This window comes from Quercus suber, unplaced genomic scaffold, assembly GCF_002906115.3.
Source record: "Quercus suber isolate HL8 unplaced genomic scaffold, Cork oak 2.0 scaffold_62, whole genome shotgun sequence".
Taxonomy (NCBI): Eukaryota; Viridiplantae; Streptophyta; class Magnoliopsida; order Fagales; family Fagaceae; genus Quercus; species Quercus suber.
In genome coordinates this window covers 1526866-1547960 of record NW_027069527.1, presented here as the reverse complement: position 1 = coordinate 1547960, position 21095 = coordinate 1526866, and positions in this window count along the sequence as shown.

The following is a 21095-nucleotide window of genomic DNA, read 5'->3' as shown; positions in this document are numbered from 1 at the left end:
CGTGGGTCTACTTATATGGATCCATTACCATCATGGGTAACGTAGGCGGTTACCAAGAAAAATGGTTACATGGGGCGCTGCATGTGGAATTCTTTCCACATGTCGTGTTGTATGTGGAATTACTTCCACGTGTCATGCAACGTGTTGTATTTGCTTAGTGAATCTTGTGGAGACTTTTCCATGAAATTCACCAAGTGTTGTTTACTTGTTCGTGACTATCTCGTCCATAAACATTCTCATCCATGGAGCATTTATCTTCATAGCGTGGCCTGATTACAATTGGATGAGCTTCCTTAGGTGTTCTTGTTCCTAGACAAGCTGAGGTAGCTTCTTCATGCTCTAGACGACAACTCAAGGACAAATTTTACTTAACATTCATCTCCATCATAACTAATAGTCGAAAATTTGACTTTTTGTTGACCATGCCTCATTGCGCTATGTGGTTACATAAATTTATGCCACATATACATTTTAAAACACGAACAGTTGTTACTTTTATTTTCAATAGACACCTTTTTGGTCAATAAGCATATTTTCATTCAATAGACACCTTTTCAACTAATAGACACATTTTTGGCCAATAGATACCTTTTGCCTTTTTGTTAACTGCTCCTTATTATACCACATGACTACATAAATTAATGTGTATATATATATATATATATATATATATTTGAGTAAACAATAATACTTATTAAAACACATACAAAAAATAATAAGTGTTTTAAACCGGGTTTATAATACATTACATAACCAGAGTACAACTGATTATAATATAAAGCCGACATGTTTCAGTTTTTGTTGATCACTCCTTATTACGCCACATGGCAATTGAAATTTATGCCACGTATACACTTCAAAACTCCAAACAATTGTGCATTTTCATTTTGCCCATTAAGTTCGGTATCTACTCACTGTTTCACATAAGATATATATTTTGTTAGGTTCTAAAGATTTAGGAATTTATGTATTTAGAACTCTAATTTGTATTGTTGGCAAACCATGATCAAAACAGGTTGTTTAGTCTTTTAGGCTTGCTCAAAGTATGTTTATTTGTAAAACTGGAATCGAGTGAGTGCAGATTTATTGGACTAAATCTGTAAGGCTCGATCGATCGAAAATTAGACTCGATCGATCGAACCACGTACAGATTTATTTTTCTACAGAGTTCCAGTTCAGCCCAAACTCTATTTAAACGTCTTGGGGTTCAAGTAAAACACTTCTATATATAAGGAAAACCCTAGAACGTTTTTGGGACTTCGGTGAGAGAGATTAGAGTGCCTCTTGTGCCTCCTTTTATTTTTAGGGTTTGTACCCAAACCTCTCTAAGTCTTTGTTGCTCATATTTGCGGTTTATGTGAATCTCTTGTGAGATCCTTGAGGAGCTTTCCTTCATATAAACTTAGGGTTTTTAAGGTAGAGATTATTTCAACATCTTGATGATCACAAGGTTGCTACCATTGGAACTTAAAAGAAAAGCAAGCGGGGAGCTTGTAGCTGATTGAAGAATTCAAGAAAGAAGTAGTCCGTGGATTCGGAGCTTGCGCGTGGTCGTGTCAGGAAGTTCTACTGGTGGGTAGCATTAGGAAGTCGAGCGGGGAGCTTGTAGTCCTTTTGTATGAACTTCACTTCGTTCTTTCATAGTTGAATTCAGGTTTAGCCTTGGGNGTATTCAAGAAAGAAGTAGTCCGTGGATTCGGAGCCTGCGCGTGGTCGTGTCAGGAAGTTCTACTGGTGGGTAGCATTAGGAAGTCGAGCGGGGAGCTTGTAGTCCTTTTGTACGAACTTCAATTCTTTCATAGTGAATTCAGGTTAGCCTTGAGGATCGGTGGGTCAAATCCTCTCCAGGTTTTTACCGTGTGGTTTCCTGGGTGATCATATCTTGTGTTATTTATTTTCCGCTGCTTTATATCTTGATATGATTGTTTAGATTGTTTTAACCTAGAATTGCTTAATTTGACTAAGTAACAACTTGGCTAATTAATCTAGGCTACGCAATCTGTGTGTTTAAGGGGTCTAAATTTCCAACAAGTGGTATCAGAGCGTGGTAGCTCTTTTTGCTTGAGATTTATCTCTGAGCTGATCCTTGACCCCTGTTGTCATGGATAATTTGAAGTGTCTTTCTGATCATATTTCTGCTCATGCTTCTGCTGATTTTATTGATGCCTGTGATGTTTTGAATAAAAAGGACACTATTGTTTCTGTTGATTTTTTTGATGCTTTTGAAACTCTTCGTAAGGAATTATCTAAATCTTTGAAAATTTCTAAGAAATTCAAGGAAGAGTTAAAATTGGCTAATCTTGAAAAAGAGGATTTGATTGTGAGATTAGATGAGTCTAATAAAAAGAATGAATTTTTGAGAAATCAAATTTCCTCTCAAGATGAGAAGATGAAAAGCTTGGAACAAAAGTTAGCTGAGGCTGAAGCTAAATTGGAAAATTTGTCTAATACCAAACTTGTTGATGATAACAGAAGTGTTTCTGTTTCTCTTAAGCCTAAAACTGAGAAAGTTTATATCCCTCCTTTTAAGAGGAATAATAAAGAGAAAGCTTATTTTGCTAGGTTAGACAAAGGTAAAAGTTCTGATGTAGACGCTGAAGTTTCTAAACCTAAGTCTAATCCTACTGTTAGAGAGCATAATAAATCTGTTTTTGTGCCTACTTGTCACCTTTGTGGTGTTGTTGGTCATATTAGACCAAATTGTTCTTTGTTGAGGCAAAAACCAAAATCTGAGAATAGATTTGCTATTAGGAATACTGATGTTCCTAAATTTGTTCCTGTTTGTCACTTTTGTGGTGTCTCCGGTCACATTCGTCCTAATTGTCATAAATTAAAATTTAAGCATTCTATGTTTCAATTTAGGATATGTGATGATATTTCTCCTGCCATAGGTTCAAATAAATTATTTCATATGCTTTTGAAAAATTTGAGCTTGTTGGTTTGTGAAAGGAATTTGCAGGATTTCAGTCTCTCTCAGAAGATTGGTGTAATTCCTCAAATACACTCTCTTCTCATGGATTTTCACCTACAAAGCCGAAGACTCGTGCTAGATGGGTGAGAAAAGATTCTCCAAGGTGAGTGTTGCTAACTTGTCCTTGATTTAATTCTTTCAATTATTTGTGGACATGTTTTGTTTTTGTTTTTGGTTGTGTTGTTTTTAAGTTTTTTTTTTTTTATTTTAAAAAAAATTCCAAAAACATTGAAAAATTTCAAAAAGACAAAAATATTTATTTTGTGTCTTGTTTTTCTTTTTGAGGATTACATGAATTGTTATATCTCTCTTGATTTAGAACATGCCTGACATTGTGGAGAAACTTGAATAGTTTGTGCTAAGCTATTTTTGATTTTGAATGAGTATGTACTAGTTTGTACATGTACTCAAGGTTAATTAAGAAATTGATATTTCTTGTTTGTGTACCCTTTATAGCTTAGTTTTGCACTGTCATGCATTGCATTTGCATTGTTCATTTAGCATAATATGTGTTTTTTTTTTGTTATAAAGTTTGTTAAAACCAAAAGATTTTTGTGTTTTGTATTATATATCTTGGATTTATAATCAAGGATTGGCCATATTATCTTTACATAACATGTTTATGTACCTTGTTTAGCTTTGATAAGCTTATTTATTGCACTTTACTAGTTAAGTTTTGTAGTGCATGTTGTGTGGGAAAGATGTTTATGGTGTTTATCACTTTGTCTTAATCTTGAAGTCACATGTTTTTGACTGTCGGACTTGATTCTTTTGAGAAAGGCATAAATAACCATCTCACCACTGTTCACTAGCCAATCATGAACACCTTAGTGCATATCATAAGATTCTGTGCTCGAGAAAGTGTAGCACATGCACAAAAAGAACATAAGGTGTAGCCTCAAATTAATTTAAAACTGGTGTGTACTATTAGGCTTGATGCCAATTCACTTAATTCAAACCGGTGTGTACTATTAGGCTGAATGCCATCTCATACAAATAAGAGGCAAAAATGCAAGAAACTTACATGATTGCAAGCTTTTGTTCTAGGAGATGTGGGAGTTATATGATGTAACTCTTTAGGTGATAGTCTCTTTTAAATTCTATGTGATGAATTTTGTAGACTTTGTGATTGATTGCTATTCACATATCACCTCACATGCATCTCAAGCTTTTGCTAGTTGCACACACTACACAAGTTACTCTTTGTTAAACTTGGTACATTATATTGTGTGTGATTTTGTTGTGGCCATCAAAGATTAAAAGTTCCTTGATCTTAATGCAAAATGTGTTTCAAGTTTGAAAATTTTGAAAATATCTTAAGATTTGTGCAGAACATATTGGTTGCTTAATAAAATTTCAATGGGAGAATGATTGAAATTTGTTTTGAGAAAATGGGTTCAAAATTTTGGGTTTTTGAAAAAGCATTCCATCTCATACTCATGCATTTTGCTTTCTTTGGTTAATGCTTTGAGGAGTTGTTTTTCAAAATTAGGTTTGTGTCTTTCAAAACTGTGATTTTTCTCAAAATTTAGTGAGTCTCTGCCCAATTCGATCGATCCAGTGTGTTTTTCGATCAATCGAAAAAGTGCTTTAATTTGTTTAAAAATGACTGTTTCATTCGATCGATCGAATGTATTTTTCGATCAATCGAAAGTCGCGAATCAGGTTTTTAAAAAGGGTTTGTTCTTGATCCGAATTGGGGCTTTTGTGAAATTGAGTTGAATTTGATGAAATTGGCTTGTTGTATTGATGAAATTAAGCATTATACTCTGTGAGTTGTGTTATGTGATGCTCAATTCATCAATTTGTTTAAAAATTCAACAAGTGATTTTCAAATTTTTGGGTTTTTGTTAGAAACTCTATGCTCAAACCAATTTTGTCAATTTAATCTCAATTGAACTTAATCGCTCACTGCATTAGTACATGCATCATGGCATTGTAATTGTTTCATGCATCATATAGAATTTTATTCTATTGATTTTTGTGCTACTTGCAGTCTCCCTTGGTTTGTGTTTAGGATTCACATGCATTGCATTGATTTCTGTATCCATTTTGCAGTTTTGCAGTCATATCTCTCATTTTTTCATACATAGCATGCATACACTTTGCTAAATTGGGTACTCAACTTGATCTAAAAATTGATTGATTAATTTTTGACTTACGTACTTTCTAGTATATGCTATTTTTATGTATGAATTGTAGAAAATTTTTTTCTTAAGAGATATGATAGATAATCAATGTGCAAATATTTTCTCTACTCATGCAACTGTTTATGGGTCACATAGTGCCATGTTTGCATTCTATTGAAAGAGAGAATATTTTTCTTATGTGTATCCTCACCTTAGTTTTTAACTATTGGTTTGTGAGTTTTTCACTTTGGTCCTGCTGGTGAGGATGTACCTGATCCTGTTGGTGATGCTGCTGCTGCTGCTGATTTTCCCCCCCTCCTTTATTTTTCCCCAAAACTGTTTTTCCCACAACTTGTTTTGTTTTTCCTATTTTTATAGGGGGAGAAAAGTTTTTTTTACCTGTGTTATTCATAGGGGAGCTGTCTCTATTTTCTATAGAGTTGAATTGTTTTGTGTTCCTCTTGATTCTCTATTTTCTCTTATCCTTTATTGCGTATGTTACTGTTTACTCTTTGTAGAGTTGTCTTTGTCAATACGTGACAAAAAGGGGGAGAAATTATTGATTTATGGGAATCATGTTTGTCTTGTTTAGGGGGAGTTGAAACTATTTTTAAAGGAAGAATCTAAATAAAAACTTTTTGTTGTATCTAACTTAGGGGGAGAGTTAGTTTACTTATGTTTTTATTTCTGTTTCTTGTTCACTGCTCATTGATTTATATTTATGAGTTCTTCATGATATATGTCTTTGTTTTGTGTTTTGTGAAGTCAAGAATTTAATTTTGGTTTACTTGTATTTTTTCCACACATGCATTTATGCGTTTGTTGAGTGTTTCAGGAAATATACAGGTTATTCAATTGAGCTGCTGTCTACACTTGCAACTGATGGATAGTAGTTAAGATTGGATTTTTGTTATGAGCATTATTTTTGTAATGGGCTTTTACTTTGTAAACTTTGAGCTTTTAGTTTGTGTTTTGTCACGGATTGCCAAAGGGGAGATTGTTAGTTCTAAAGATTTAGGAATTTATGTATTTAGAACTCTAATTTGTATTGTTGGCAAACCATGATCAAAACAGGTTGTTTAGTTTGTTTAGGCTTGCTCAAAGTATGTTTATTTGTAAAACTGGAATCGAGTGAGTGCAGATTTATTGGACTAAATCTGTAATGCTCGATCGATCGAACCACGTACAGATTTATTTTTCTGCAGAGTTCCAGTTCAGCCCAAACTCTATTTAAACGTCTTGGGGTTCAAGTAAAACACTCTATATATAAGGAAAACCCTAGAACGTTTTTGGGACTTCTGAGAGAGAGATTAGAGTGCCTCTTGTGCCTCCTTTTATTTTTAGGGTTTTGTACCCAAACCTCTCTAAGTCTTTGTTGCTCATATTTGCGATTTATGTGAATCTCTTGTGAGATCCTTGAGGAGTTTCCTTCACATAAACTTAGGGTTTTTAAGGTAGAGATTATTTCAACATCTTGATGATCAACAAGGTTGCTACCATTGGAGATTAAAAGAAAAGCAAGCGGGGAGCTTGTAGCTGATTGAGAATTCAAGAAAGAAGTAGTCCGTGGATTCGGAGCCTGCGCGTGGTCGTGTCAGGAAGTTCTACTGGTGGGTAGCATTAGGAAGTCGAGCGGGGAGCTTGTAGTCCTTTTGTACGAACTTCAATTCTTTCATAGTGAATTCAGGTTAGCCTTGAGGATCGGTGGGTCAAATCCTCCCCAGGTTTTTACCGTGTGGTTTCCTGGGTGATCATATCTTGTGTTATTTATTTTCCGCTGCTTTATATCTTGATATGATTGTTTAGATTGTTTTAACCTAGAATTGCTTAATTTGACTAAGTAACAACTTGGCTAATTAATCTAGGCTACGCAATCTGTGTGTTTAAGGGGTCTAAATTTCCAACAACCCGAAATAGACTGAAATGACCCGAAATTTTTTCAAAGTAGAATAGGAACACCCTGGACAAAATTCTTGGAGTCGCCACTGTCCCTCTGATGGAATCATTTGGGCATACACTTTGTCAGGTTTGTTCTCTACAAGTAGTGCTTACAAACTGCTAGTTTCATGTGCATCGGTTGTGAAAGTAGGTAGCTCTAATCTGGTACCAAATAGGAAGTCTTGGAACGACATTTGGCAGTTGTGAGTGCCTAATAAAATCAAGCATTTCATCTGGAGAGCCTGTAACAATGCGCTGCCTTCCATGAGTAATCTTTGTCACTGCCAAATCACTATTACAACAATGTGTGATTGTGCAAGCTTCATGAGGAGAACATGCTTCATGCTATCTGGTCTCGTAGGGAGATAGCTTGCATTTGGAATTCCATCACATGCTTCCACCAAGCGGTCACCGCTCCTCCACCAGATTTCTTCGATTTATTTTCTAGATTTTTACAGGTACAAGACAAATATAGTACTAAAATCCTTGCCATCACAGCTTGGTTGATTTGGAATCAAAGAAATGCTTAGCACTTTGGTCGACTAGTCCATCCTCTGCATGGTTGGTAACTTATAGCATGAATTCCTTGTTGCCAAAGGCCTTGAACCTGCATAACTGAAGGGAGATTGTTAGTGTATGTATAGCCTAGACTAGATTAGCCCATTGGGCTTAGCCCAGTATACTGTACTTGTAGTTTACTCATATTACTTGTACTACACACTTACCTAGCCTATATAAGGCTCTCTACTGTATATTATTGTTTACACACAATATACAGACTATTCAGTCTTTCTCTTTCTCACTTTACATTATTAACATGGTATCAGAGCCATTGCTCTGACCTAGTGGTATTTTCTGACGTTCTTCCACTACCCTCACCTTTACTAGTAGCCATTGTTAGAAGCGAGTCACTGCCATCACACCTGACCATTACCTCTCAAATCTAGTCTATTCATCAATCAAATCGTTGAACTATAGTTAGACCGTGATAGATCAGACTTCTCCAATTAAAACCAAGCCAAAGATAGTCTTAAAGGAGCTCCTACACGCCCTCACATGCCGCCCCAAGTTTCTGCTTGCCATAACACGCACCCACACGCCTACACACTCCATTGCCCAATCTCATGCGCCTTATGTGCTCCATGCACCCACAATTCATTCATTGCCATGTTTCCACGGTAGCCCTAGTGACATCAGCACACGTCATCCTTAGTGACGTCAACATTCGTTGACTTTGACCACTGTCGTTGACCGAGGTCAAAATTTTTCGAAGAGGCTTGTCTTGCTCAGTTTTTCATGTAGATTCCAATTTTGAGCTCCGTTTCTTCATTTAAGGTCTCTAAATCCCACTTTTTGGTCATTTTCTTCATTATGGCTCAACAAAACGAACGAGATATCATTCGTCCTATCAGCATTATGTTGGATGGTCCTACTAGCTATCATGTATGGTCTTAGAATATAATTGTCTTTCTCAAGGGCCATAAACTATGGAGATATGTGATTGGTTCAATTCCTAAGCCAGTACTAAACCCTAAGTCCAAAGCCACAGATGCTGAAGACGCCTTTAAGAGTTACAACAGATGATTATGAAGAATTCCTAAAGGAATGGGAGAGTATTTAGAGTAAGATCTTGTCTTGGTTTATCAATACCTCTATTCCCTTCATTCATAATCTTCTTCCTCGTCTTGAGACTATTGAGGCTGCTTGGAAATTTCTGGCTGATTGCTATAATTGTACTAATGATTCAAGCCTGAAGTTCCACATTGAATCAAAGGTTTATCAAATGCACCAAGAGACAGGTCAGTCTATTTTTTATTTTTATTCCCAGACTTCTACTATGTGGGAACAACTCTTTGCTGCAGATCCTCTATTAGTGTGTTTTAAGTACATTGAGCTCTTTGTCAAATATCGGGATTGCCATAAATTTATGCACTTCATGATGGGTTTACGTGAGGATTTTGAGCCTACTAGGGCTTCTCTGCTTAGTCGATCTCCTACTCCTTCTCTTGATGCTACAGTCAAGGAGCTCATTTCTGAGGAGAACTGTCGGCCTACTCATCACATGTCACCATCTGATCATGTATTGGATACACCATCTCCACAGCCTCCCATTGCTGCATTCACTGCTCCTTCATGAGTAAACTTTGGGCGTCCTACCTCTTAGTCTTCCAAAGGTACTCACTGTGAGTTTTGCCGTGCCAAAGTGGTAGCTAGATTTCATCGAGTACTCCCCATTTTTATTAGGAAGCCATATTATAGTGATAGGTCACAAACTGAATTGACCCATTGTGATAGAAATTAATTAATTAATTAGCCAAGTTATTAATTAATCAATTTATCATGCAAACGCGTGGTAGCATAAACAAATTACCAAATAACTAAATATGCAGCGGAAATAAAATGACATGGTGATTTGTTTACGAATGGGGAAAAACTTCACGGCAAAAATCCTACTGGGTGATTTTCAGGTCACCACTCCCGAAACTCCACTATTATCATAACAAGTGGTTACAAGTAAAGGAATCCTAAGTACCTTACCAACCTACAGTTAAACCCTTACCCTAATACCCAATTGGACTTGTTTTGTAATGACAGCTCCCACCTTTGATGCACGGCTCCCAAGTATGTGACTAACCAATTACGCGAATCCCAGTATGCGACTTTAAACACCAACTTGAAGGAGAGCTTGGCTGCAAAGTTCTTCAGTTCATCCCTACACGGTGAAGATCAAGAAGATGCTTGGTCAAAAAACCCTTTGGTGTAAATACACAGAAACTTCTTCAGAAGAGATGAACTAGGGCAAAAACTTTGTCTCTGGTCACAATTTGTTTGAACAGAGTTTGCTCAATGCTTGTGCAACTTGTGGACCCTTTGACAGCCCTAAAAAGAATCCTTTTATATGTTTAGGGTTAGAAGAAAAGAAATCCCAAAACCATATTCACGGATCCCAAGAAATTAAATCAGAAAATCTGATTTTATAACTCTCGACAGATAGCAGGTGTCGAGGAGCTATCGAGCAGGTGTTGAGTTTTAATGAATTTGCACAATTAGCTTGTTTTTCTTGGACAGACTTGATGACTTCAACACTTGATCTTAAAATCTTGTTTCTTGAAGTATTAAAAACACCTAGAACTAACCAATTACAAGTAGAGTGCGTTTTGTCAAAAGATTAGTCAATTTACATAAATGAATGGCATATGTTCTTAACAAGTGAAACACATATGTCCTAACAATCTCCCCCTTTGGCAATTTGTGACAAAACCACAACAAACAAATGAACATATGAGAGAAGTTATAAATCACTCAACTCATATTCACTTGTTAAATACAATAAAATCTATCCTAACACAAACCCTTGAAAAATTTTGCAAGAAAAGAGTTTATGGCAAGTAGACTTTGACAACCTGTATTTCTGAACACTTTAAACAAAACTCATCAAGGCATCTTTGTGTAAAGCAGAATTAATAGATTGCATACAAATATAAGAAACATGAGTATAAAGATAGAAAAGAAACAACACATGTAGAGATAGGTGAAAGAAACATACATCCAATATATAAAGAATATATGTACAATGTATGTAAAAACTGGTCACAAGACCTCATATACAAGAACAATGTATCTAAAAAGTAGAAAAGAAAAAGATACATCAAAGCCTCACTACATCCCTCAAATAGCAACACTCCCCCTAACAAAAATATCCTATACTAACTCTCCCCCTAAGATGACTACTCTCATATCCAAAACTACTTCCCCTTTTTGTCAAGAGTGACAAAGGGTAAGAGTGTTAAGTAGACATCTCATCAGTAGAGCTAGCATCTCCATCATCATCCGAAGCGCCATCGTTATCACCATCATCCTTAGAGTTAGAAGCCGCTGGAGGAGGTGGTGAAGGAGTAGCCTCAGAAGCAAACCCACTCATGGTCGCCTGCTGTTGTGTAATACGACCAACACGAACATTCACCTTATACAACTCAGTAGAGAGTGTATTAAGGCGAGCATCCATGCACTACAGCTGCACCATGATGTCTCTAAGAGATACATCGCCCATAGAGGAAGAAGGAGCAGATGTAGATGGAGCGGTACGAGATGGAGCGAAATGGGATGAAGGAGTGGAATCCGGCTGTCACGACCTAAATTGCGCTGCACTACATTTTACGGTAGCGGCGTCTATGGCACAAATGTGAGTGAAGTGGTCGAACACAGGAAAAGGGACAGAAAAATGGCGTAAGATCCTCATGATAGCAGAAGGAAAGATGAGCTTATCATGGGACGCCGAAACTAAATAAACATCTATGATAGAAAGAATGAAATGAGAAGAAAAATCTATGGTAAGATCCTCAAGAAGAGATAACAAAAATCGAGCACGAGGCTCTGTGATGGAGTTGTAGTGAGATAGAGGATGAAGTACAAAAGTCATCACCATGTTAATGAATCTAGGACCTTTAGCAAAAGGTCGACATGGTGTATACTGATGCTCACCCCAATCAGCAGGGCGCTTACAAAAAGCAAAAATGAGCTCATCTTTGGACACAGTCTGCAGACGTTGACAAGAAGGATAGTCAGGAAACTCTATCCTAGGAACCCTAAGCATATCCGCAATAAGCTGCGGTGTGACAGGGATGCGCGTACCTCAATCGCAAGTGAAAAAGAGAGGTACTGAACGATCAATCCCGTGCATGTTGGAGTAAAACTCCTGAATGAGCACGAGAGGACAAGTGACCGGGATGTCACACAGTGACTCCCATCCCCTACTGTGAATGACAGAGGGAAAGTCAGTGTCAGCGAAGTCTGCCAAAATGACTTGGCATTCCGAATGAACACCTCATCAAGAAAAGTTCTCCGAGAATGCCTTGTGGGCATCATCATCACAGAACTGAATGTTAAGAGGAACAGAATCAGAAGAGAAGGAAGCTCCAGAACGAAGAGGGTTCCAAGCAGTAGTGGATTTACGCTTAGGTGCCATAAACACTATTAACGTAAACAGAAGGAGAAAGAGAGAGAAGGAGACAATCAGAAAAGTCCCAAAACAATTTAAATATATCAAATATATTGAATAGAGAGTACGTATGCATGGAGAATGCATGAACATGTGACATGCAACAGAAAATACATCATGGGCTCAGCCCAATCCAAACCTACCAGCACACAAGCATAGTTTACACATCTAAATGCATGAAAATACCATTCTAATGCAAATGTGATGCAATGCATGAGTTTTTGAATACATTTAGAGGAAAACCCATCCAAAATTTCAAGAAAAACTCATCAATTTTGAAAAATCTCAAAAAATTTCAAAAACCCCAAAACCTAGGATTCAAAACATGAAATGTATGAAGAATGAAGGAAAAAGAGATCATACCACTTGATTTGAAGCAAGGAAGGCTCGAAAATCATGTGGGTTGAAGGTTTTGAGTGAAAAAAAGGTGTTTGGGAGATGAACAGCCGTGGAAAGATCGAGAGAGATCGAGAAAATGAGAAGCAAATCGTGACAGAAGCTTATATAGGAACATCAGTAAATCTCGACAGATGAGGTATCGAGAGGTGTCGAGGTAGGCGTCAAGAAATTGAACTTCGACAGATGAAGGTGTCGAGAGGTATCGAGGATCAAGAGTCACCTTCAAAGAATAGAAGCTCAATCGATCAACAAGGTGTCGAGAAGGTATCGAGAAGATAGAAGCTTTCTCGATCGATCCACCAGATGTCAAAGAGGTGTTGAGATTGCGATAAGAAAAAGGCTTGAGAAGTTCGACAGATAACAAGGTATCGAGGAGGTGTTAAGGAGGTGTCGAGCCAGCTTTTAAAAATAGTTTTTCGAGAAGAGAAAAACACAAATATGAATGCAATCCAACATGTACCTCAACTAATGATCCAATCAACATATTAAGCTTTCAAAATTATCTCTCAACAAAAATTTTAAGCACATGGATCCTCAAAAACACACACACACACACACTAAACAGGTCTAACCAACTTTATTTTTCAAAAATAAGTCAAGACAGTTTAGTGAGCATACATTAGCACATGTAAAACCTTTGTGATGGCCAAATCACATTGTACCTGCACATGTATCAAGAGTAGCAAAGAATATTGTGTGTTGTGTGTGAAAAATATCGCAAAATTGCATATGTGTATATATGTTATAACGATCTGAGATATGAGAAAATAACTTTAATTCACACACAACCATAACTGTTTGATGGGGACTATTACCTTCGAGGTACATCCTATAACTCACACATCTCCTAGAATGCATGCTTGCAACCATATTTAAAACATTTTTGATCTTTTTGCTTTTTATTTTTCTTTGCATATTTTCTTTTATTTTAGCATATCATGCATGGGCATAAAAAGAGAGAAAAGAAATACCTAAGATGTTAAGCATTTGACATCGCACTTTTGCTATGCCGAAACATACAGGTGTCATATTATGATTGGTGGGTAACAGTGGTGAGATGGTTATTTATGCATTTCTCTTAGGATTTTCTAGTCTTACCAGTCAAAAAGAGTGAAATGAGTGTTAAGTTCAAGAGATAACTTAATCTTACTCATCACAAACAAGAGCCACAAAGCTTAATTGCTTAGTTGGGCATAGAGATGCTCATCTGAGTTACAAGAGATACAAAGTTTAGAAAACTCTATTTCATTGGCCATCCAAGATACACAAGTACCAAAGTACACAAAACACACACTGTTTTTGTATTTTTTCTGATTTTTTCTGATTTTTTTTCAATTTTTTATTTTTATTTTTATATCAAAAACAAAATAAACAAAACTGAAAGTAAACACAAAAAAACATGTTAAACAAAACAAAGCATAAAATTAGACTAACTTAACAAAAATGCAAAACACATAAGCAATGCAACAAACAAGAAAAACAAGAAGAGAGAAGAAAGTGATGAAATCACTTAGAGTCCTTTTTCTTCCACACCTTGGAAGAACCTTTCCTTTGATTAAACCCTTGAACCGGCGGTGAGGGGGAAGAATTGAAACTGTTCAAGTTCGAAAGGAATATGAGGGCTTTAAGAAGATCACCAAGAGGGGCAAGAGAGGATTGAAGCTAATTCTGGCTTCCAGACACGATCATGCCGTTGCACTGTTGAGTGGCTAGCCACTTATAGCAATTTGGTTGAGTATGACTGGCAGCTTCACAATGATGACAGAGATGCTGTTTCTTCTGTTTAGGCTTTTGAAAGTTAGCTTTCTTAGCTCTAGGGTTTCTAACATCTTTCTTATCCTATTTAGGGGATGCTCCTAAGATAGATTTACCCTTATTTAAGTTCTCACTAACTAGTTCAGTTTTATCATCGGTGTTCTCAATATCAATGTTATTAGTAGGAGAAACAAAAATAGTAGCACTAGTAGAAGCAATATGAGAGGAAGAAAGACCATACCCTAAACCTGTTTGATTCGAAGCAGATTTTTGAATGCTGAGTATCTCATCAAGCTTTGCACTTGAAATTCTCTCCAGTTAAGCTCTGACTTGAAACAACTTCGCTTCAAGCTTCTTGGTCTTCTCAGCCAAGAAATTGTTCTCAAACCTCAGTGCTCCAATAGTTTGATTCGCCTCATCAAACTTTGTGGACAACTCTTCACGATCAAGTTCCACATCACTGAGCTTCTTGGTGGCCAGCCTATACAATTTCTCATACTTCTCAGAGAGCTTGTAAAGCTTCTCATAGGTTGAATGGATATCATCTTGATCATCCATCTTCTCGAATTTGGACTCCACCAATTCTTCTTCTTCGTCCACTTTTTCAACAATCCCTTCAGTAGGATTAACTGTGGCAGTGAAGGCATTTAAGATTCCATCATCCTCATTGTCGGAATCATCTTCAAGCTCAGTGTCACTCAAGGTTGCAGCAAGTGCCTTACTCTTCCCAACTTACTCTTCCCAATGCTCTTGAGATATGTAGGGCATTCATGCTTCATGTGACCGAATCCATGACATCCAAAACACTTCGGTCCTTCAGGAACAGTGTATTGACCGCTATCCTTAGCATCATTTTTCCTTTTTTCTTGCCCCCTTAGACTGAAAAGAACTGGATTGTCTGCCGTCCTTATCGAAACTCCTCCCATTGGCATTCTTCATAAACTTCTTGAACTGCCTTGTAATGTAGGACTGCATCTTGGAATCTTCATCATCGGAAGACTCATCTGTGTCACTGTTTTTTGCCTTCAAGGCCATACTCTTGCCTTTACCCGTTTTGCCTATCCTAGATAGTCCTAGCTCATAGGTCTGCAAGTTTCCAACCAGCTCAGTCAATGGAATCTTGTCAATATCCTTTGATTCTTTTATCATCGTAATCTTGGTATGGAATCTCTCGGGTAGAAATCTGAGCACCTTCCTCACAATCTTGGGTTCAGGGATGGTTTCCCCAAGATTGAAGGCTGAGTTCACTATATCCTTGAGATTGGCATAGAACTTATCGAACGACTCACACTTCTCCATCTTTATTTCTTCAAAGCTTGTAGTGAGCCTTTAAAGCTTTAAATCCTTGACAGCCTTTGTTCCTTCATAGGTTGTCTGAAGGATGGTCAATGCTTCCTTTGCAGTTTCAGTAGAGGATATCTTCTTGAACTCCTCATTGGTGACTGCACTAAATAGGGCATTCAATGCTCTGCTGTTGAAGTTCGCCGCCTTGATCTTCACTTTATCCCAATCGACCAGCGCTTCTTTTGGCTTGGTCCAGCCAATCTCTACAGCTTGCCACACCTTCTCATCTAGAGACTGCAAAGAAAGCTCTCATGCATACTTTCCAGTATGCATAGTTAGTGCCATCAAATAAAAGGAGGTATGATTAATGACTGTCCTCTATCCATGACAAACAGGGGTCAATGGATCAATACAGCAAAGATTAAAACCTAATTAGAGTGTACCTGCTCTAATACCACTTGATAGGTCACAAAATGAATTGACACCTTATAATAGAAATTAATTAATTAATTAGCCAAATTATTAATTAATCAATTTATCATGCAAACGCGTGGTAGCATAAACAAATCACCAAATAACTAAATATGTAGTGGAAATTAAATGATACGGTGATTTGTTTACGAATGGAGAAAAACCTCACGACAAAAACCCCACCGGGTGATTTTCAGATCACCACTCCCGAAATTCCACTATTATCACAACAAGTGGCTATAAGTAAAGGAATCACAAGTACCTTACCAATCTACAGTTGAACCCTTACCCTAATACCCAATTAGACTTGTTCTGTAGTGACAATTCCCACCTTTGATGCATGGCTCCCAAGTACGTGACTAGCCAATTGCGTGGATCCCAGTACGTGACTTTAAACACCAACTTGAAGGAGAGGTTGGCTGCAAAGTTTTTCAGTTCATTCTACACGATAAAGATCAAGAATATGCTTGGTCACAAAACCCTTTGGTGCAAATACACAGCAACTTCTTCAGAAGAGATGAACTAGGGCAAAAACTTTGTCTCTGGTCACAATTTGCTTGAACAGAGTTTGCTTAATGCTTGTGCAACATGTGAACCCTTTGACGGCCCTAAAAAGAATCCTTTTATATGTTTAGGGTTAGGAGAAAAGAAAGCGCAGAACCATATTCACGGATCCTAAGAAATTAAATCAGAAAATTTGATTTTATAAATCTCGACAAATAGCAGGTGTCGAGCTTTAATGAATTTGCACAATTAGCTTGTTTTTCTTGGATAGACTTGATGACTTCAACACTTGATCTTGAAACCTTGTTTCTTGGAGTATTAAAAACACCTAGAACTACCCAATTACAAGTAGAGTGCATTTTGTCAAAGGATTAGCCAATTTACATAAATGAATAACATATGTTCTTAACAAGTGAAACACATATGTCCTAACATATAGCATTAGGTATATGTCTTTTACTCAAGGGAACCCGAACTATAGCTTTCGTATCATCCCTATGGAAATTAGCAGTAATGACACCACGATCCCAATCATGAGCAACCCAATCAATGAGGTTCGAAACTCGCCATTCCCAATCCTCATCTATTGGTGGATGTAAGATCTTATTTTTTGGATTTGTTGGATCTTCTGTTCAGGCTACTCAAGATCATTGGAGTTGGTTTTTTTATTAGACCAATTAAGTTACATCACAAGAATTACATGTTAATATATATGGATTGAGATTCTTTAGAGTTCCTAGGGTACTCTACCGTATAGAGTTCTATTAATCTTAACCATTCATTTATAATAAAAGGTCCATATTTTTCATATCATTAATCCACTAACAAATCCCCTAAAATAATGGTTTAAAAAATAACTACTTATAAATGATAATTATTGCTTTATCTCTTTTACCTAAATTAGGTCTCTAAGAAAACGTGAAGTCATCTTTTCCTTTCCCTCTTCATTTTTCAATTTGTTCCACAAATCTTTTTGGTTGTTAATTTCAAAGCATAGGTTAGATTGAAATGGGACATAGAAAAATCATATTTTATGATCCTAAGTGCCAATCATGTACCAATAAAATTAATAGAAGACTAAAAAAATTGGAATGAAAACCCAGGTGTCTCTGCCATTCATATATCATATATATATATATATATATACCCGAGGCTCCCATCTCCAAGTTGCTTATGCTTGGAAAACGCCCTAAACCCCACGGGGCCGAGCCATGCTTCTAACGGCATGGCATCGGGCTAGGAGAGCACCGACTTCGGCGACACCGCATACCTACCAGAGCATACAAGCCTAGCACATGAACGGTACCCACACCTGCCGTTAGAGAGCCTCTCTTTACCGTGTCTTTATTACAAAGTGAAAGGATCGGCAGTCTATTTAAGGCTATGATACCATAAAGGGGGCGGTTACCTGGGGCTCCCATCTCCAAGTTGCTTATGCTTGGAAAATGCCCTAAACCCCATGGTGCCGGGCCATGCTTCTAACGGCATGGCATCGAGCTAAGAGAACACTGACTTCGGCGACACTGCGTACCCACTAGAGCATACGGGCCTAGCACATGAACGGTACCCACACCTGCCGCTAGAGAGCGTCTCTTTACCATGTATCTATTATAGAGTGAGAGGATTGATAGTCTATTTAAGGCTCTGATACCATAAAAGGGGAAGGGGACGCACAACTAAAGAGATGGAGAGAAGAAAGACGGAAGCACAATATAATATATGTTGAAAGTAATGTAAGCACAAGTTAAAAAAATAATAATAAGGCGGTAGAACAAACCAAGCAGTATATAAAATAATTCAAAGTAAATGAAAGCAATTTAAAACCATTCGGTATGGCGGTAATCCGTCTAAGGTGGCAGTAGCAACAAGTAGTATAATGAACATAAAACTGAAAATACTTCTTATTGAAAGTAGATTAAACACTTACAGTAGTAATGAATACAAGATCTCAATAGTAGAGGTTAACAGTTACAAAGCTTGAACTAGTCCTAGTTACAAGGTTAGTAGAGAAAGTAGTAGTAGGAACAAGGGAGTAGTAGAAACAAGGAACTCTCTTAAAGAAGGCTTCTAAGGAGGAAAACTCTCTCTAGAAGAAAATTCTAAGAAATGCTCTAAGAAGAGTTCTCTTAAGAGTTCTGAGAAGAGTTCTGAATCAAACTTAAGGGACAGCCCCCCTTAAATAGGCAAAATTCGAAGTGAACAGTGTCATAAACAGTAACAAGTGAAAGTGTTGGTAAACAGTAATCAGTGAACAGTAATCCGTGAACAATAATTTTTTCTACTTTTTGTCTTGAAATGTCTAGCAATTTTGGCATAGTCAAAAGAAGAGTTTCTGACTTGGAGAGGACAAAAAGCAAAAGGAACATATAATGGAACATGTAGGAATAGTACTATTAGGAATCTTCAGAAACATTGCACTAAAGTTTCTTTTTCTTTTCAATAACTTCATCTTGTCAGATGCATGGCAATACACAGGAACTTCACAGCAGATGCATGGGCTTGTCAGGTGTAGGGACTGCTCATTTGAATATTGCAACATTTTTAGCCATTGTGCAGGCTAGACAAATAGAGAAATCAATCACCAGTCAACAGTAAGAGATCAGTAGAATCTTGACTGAAACAGTTGCTGACTGTGGGAGTAACATGGGGAAGTAACTTTATCAGTGAGAATAAGAATTTCAAAACAGCAGTTCGTTAATAGTAACAGTAACCCAAGGAGGCCACAAATTTAATCAGTAGAAGGAGCATCAGATGGGTATCTATCAAATGGATCAAAAGGACCTTGTGGAGAATCACAGTCATGGTCATGGTAAGTAGCATATTTATTACATAATCCATAATATAAAATTGGCTTAAACACTGGAGTTCTCCCTGGGATGAGAAAACTTCTTGGATTACAATGATCAGCTATCCGCAAATGAGCAATGGCATTAGCATATGGACTGGGACCAAAAACAAAAATCCTGTTTGTGCTTCCAATAAAGTGATAATCTTTCCACAAATTTTGAGCAATATCAATAATTTGGTTATTAAAATAATTTCTCCAGCATTCTACAAGAGTACAAGGATCATCAAAGGACAATTGAGTATTTCTTTCAAACCATGGTCCTTGGTGAGTATGACCATTAATGAGAATGAGATGCTTTGAGGGCTGGACATTCATCCAGTTATCTCTTTCCCATTTTGGTAGAGTGCTCCAGCATCTGATAGTAACAAAAGGATTTTTTAATCCTTTAATAGCATCTTGAATAATTTGTGGAAACTGGCTAGTTTGAAAATGACTTGTTAATCTTATGAACTTGATAAAACCATATTCAAACATAAAGGAAAGCAAGATGGGATCACTATCAGCATCATCTGGATTGTATATCTGATGGCAAGTTGGCAATAGCACTTCTTAACAAAGATTGGGTCTTAAGACTCAATCTAGCATAATCAGTGCCCATTGTAGTCATTTTATCCTTTGAATGGATATCCTTTTTGCCAAAGAGTTGACTAATGTAGGCTTCAAGATGAATCCTAAGAGCCCCATTATCTGAAACAAGATTATTTTCTGAAACAAGGTCATTTTCTAAATCAAGGTCAATTTCTGAAACGGGGTTATTTTTGGAAATAAGCTCATATAAGCCTCATTTTGGGCAGTAAGGTTAACAAGGTGGATTTCAAGAGCTTGGAGGGTTTGTTCAAACAGGGAACGGTGGTTTCTAGTAAAGGCAGCATATAGGTTATCAAGAATAAATTTAATGGACTCTGGCAATTTACTATAGATTCCATTATGAAATTGTAAGGACCTGGATAAAACTTCCTGTAAAGCAATCATTATATCACTACTGGAATATGTCATCGTGGCCGAGACAGATTCCTGAAGGGATGTTGATCCACAGGGTTTTACCCTAGAAGAATCACCTTCATGAATTTTAAAAGGTTGTCCCGATGGGAGCCTTTTATTTTGTGAATAGTCTTGTGCATGAGCTTTTCTCTTGTTTTTCCTTTCAGAGGAGGAGGGAGCCATAATAATCCACTTACTAGTGGTATAAATATAAATATTATCCCACTTATTAGTGGTATTTATCTGCGCATCAGTGCCTGATTCCTGCAAAGAATTATTAAGAATATTAGGGCGATTGAGAATAGTTGACAATTTAGCACTACTAGCATTACCTTGAAAATTGTCTATGAAATACAAACTCATCCGTGGTTTATGAACAGACGTATTAGTAGGAAAATCATAAGACAGATCTAAAGCATCATTAATATCAATTTCAAGCTTTGAAGCAAATTTGAATTTTACTTTCTGTCCAAAAGGATCAGTAGTAATTCCATCATGTTCAACAAGGAAAGGATACAAAGCATTTATAAAAGGCAAACCAAGAGTCACTTTATCAATCATATTTTTGACCAGAACAGAGGGAATCTTGAAACAAACATTACCATGGCAAATATGAGCATTATTCAGTTCATATTTAATCTTCATTTGGGAACTATTAGCAGAAACCAATCTTTCAGTTGATATTTCAAAATATTTTGAAGGAATCAATCCTTCCTGGACACAATTTTTATCCACACCAGAATCAATTATAGCAATAACAGTGAAATGATAATCATGGGAAACACCAATTTTAACTTTTGTGAACCATTTTGGAGG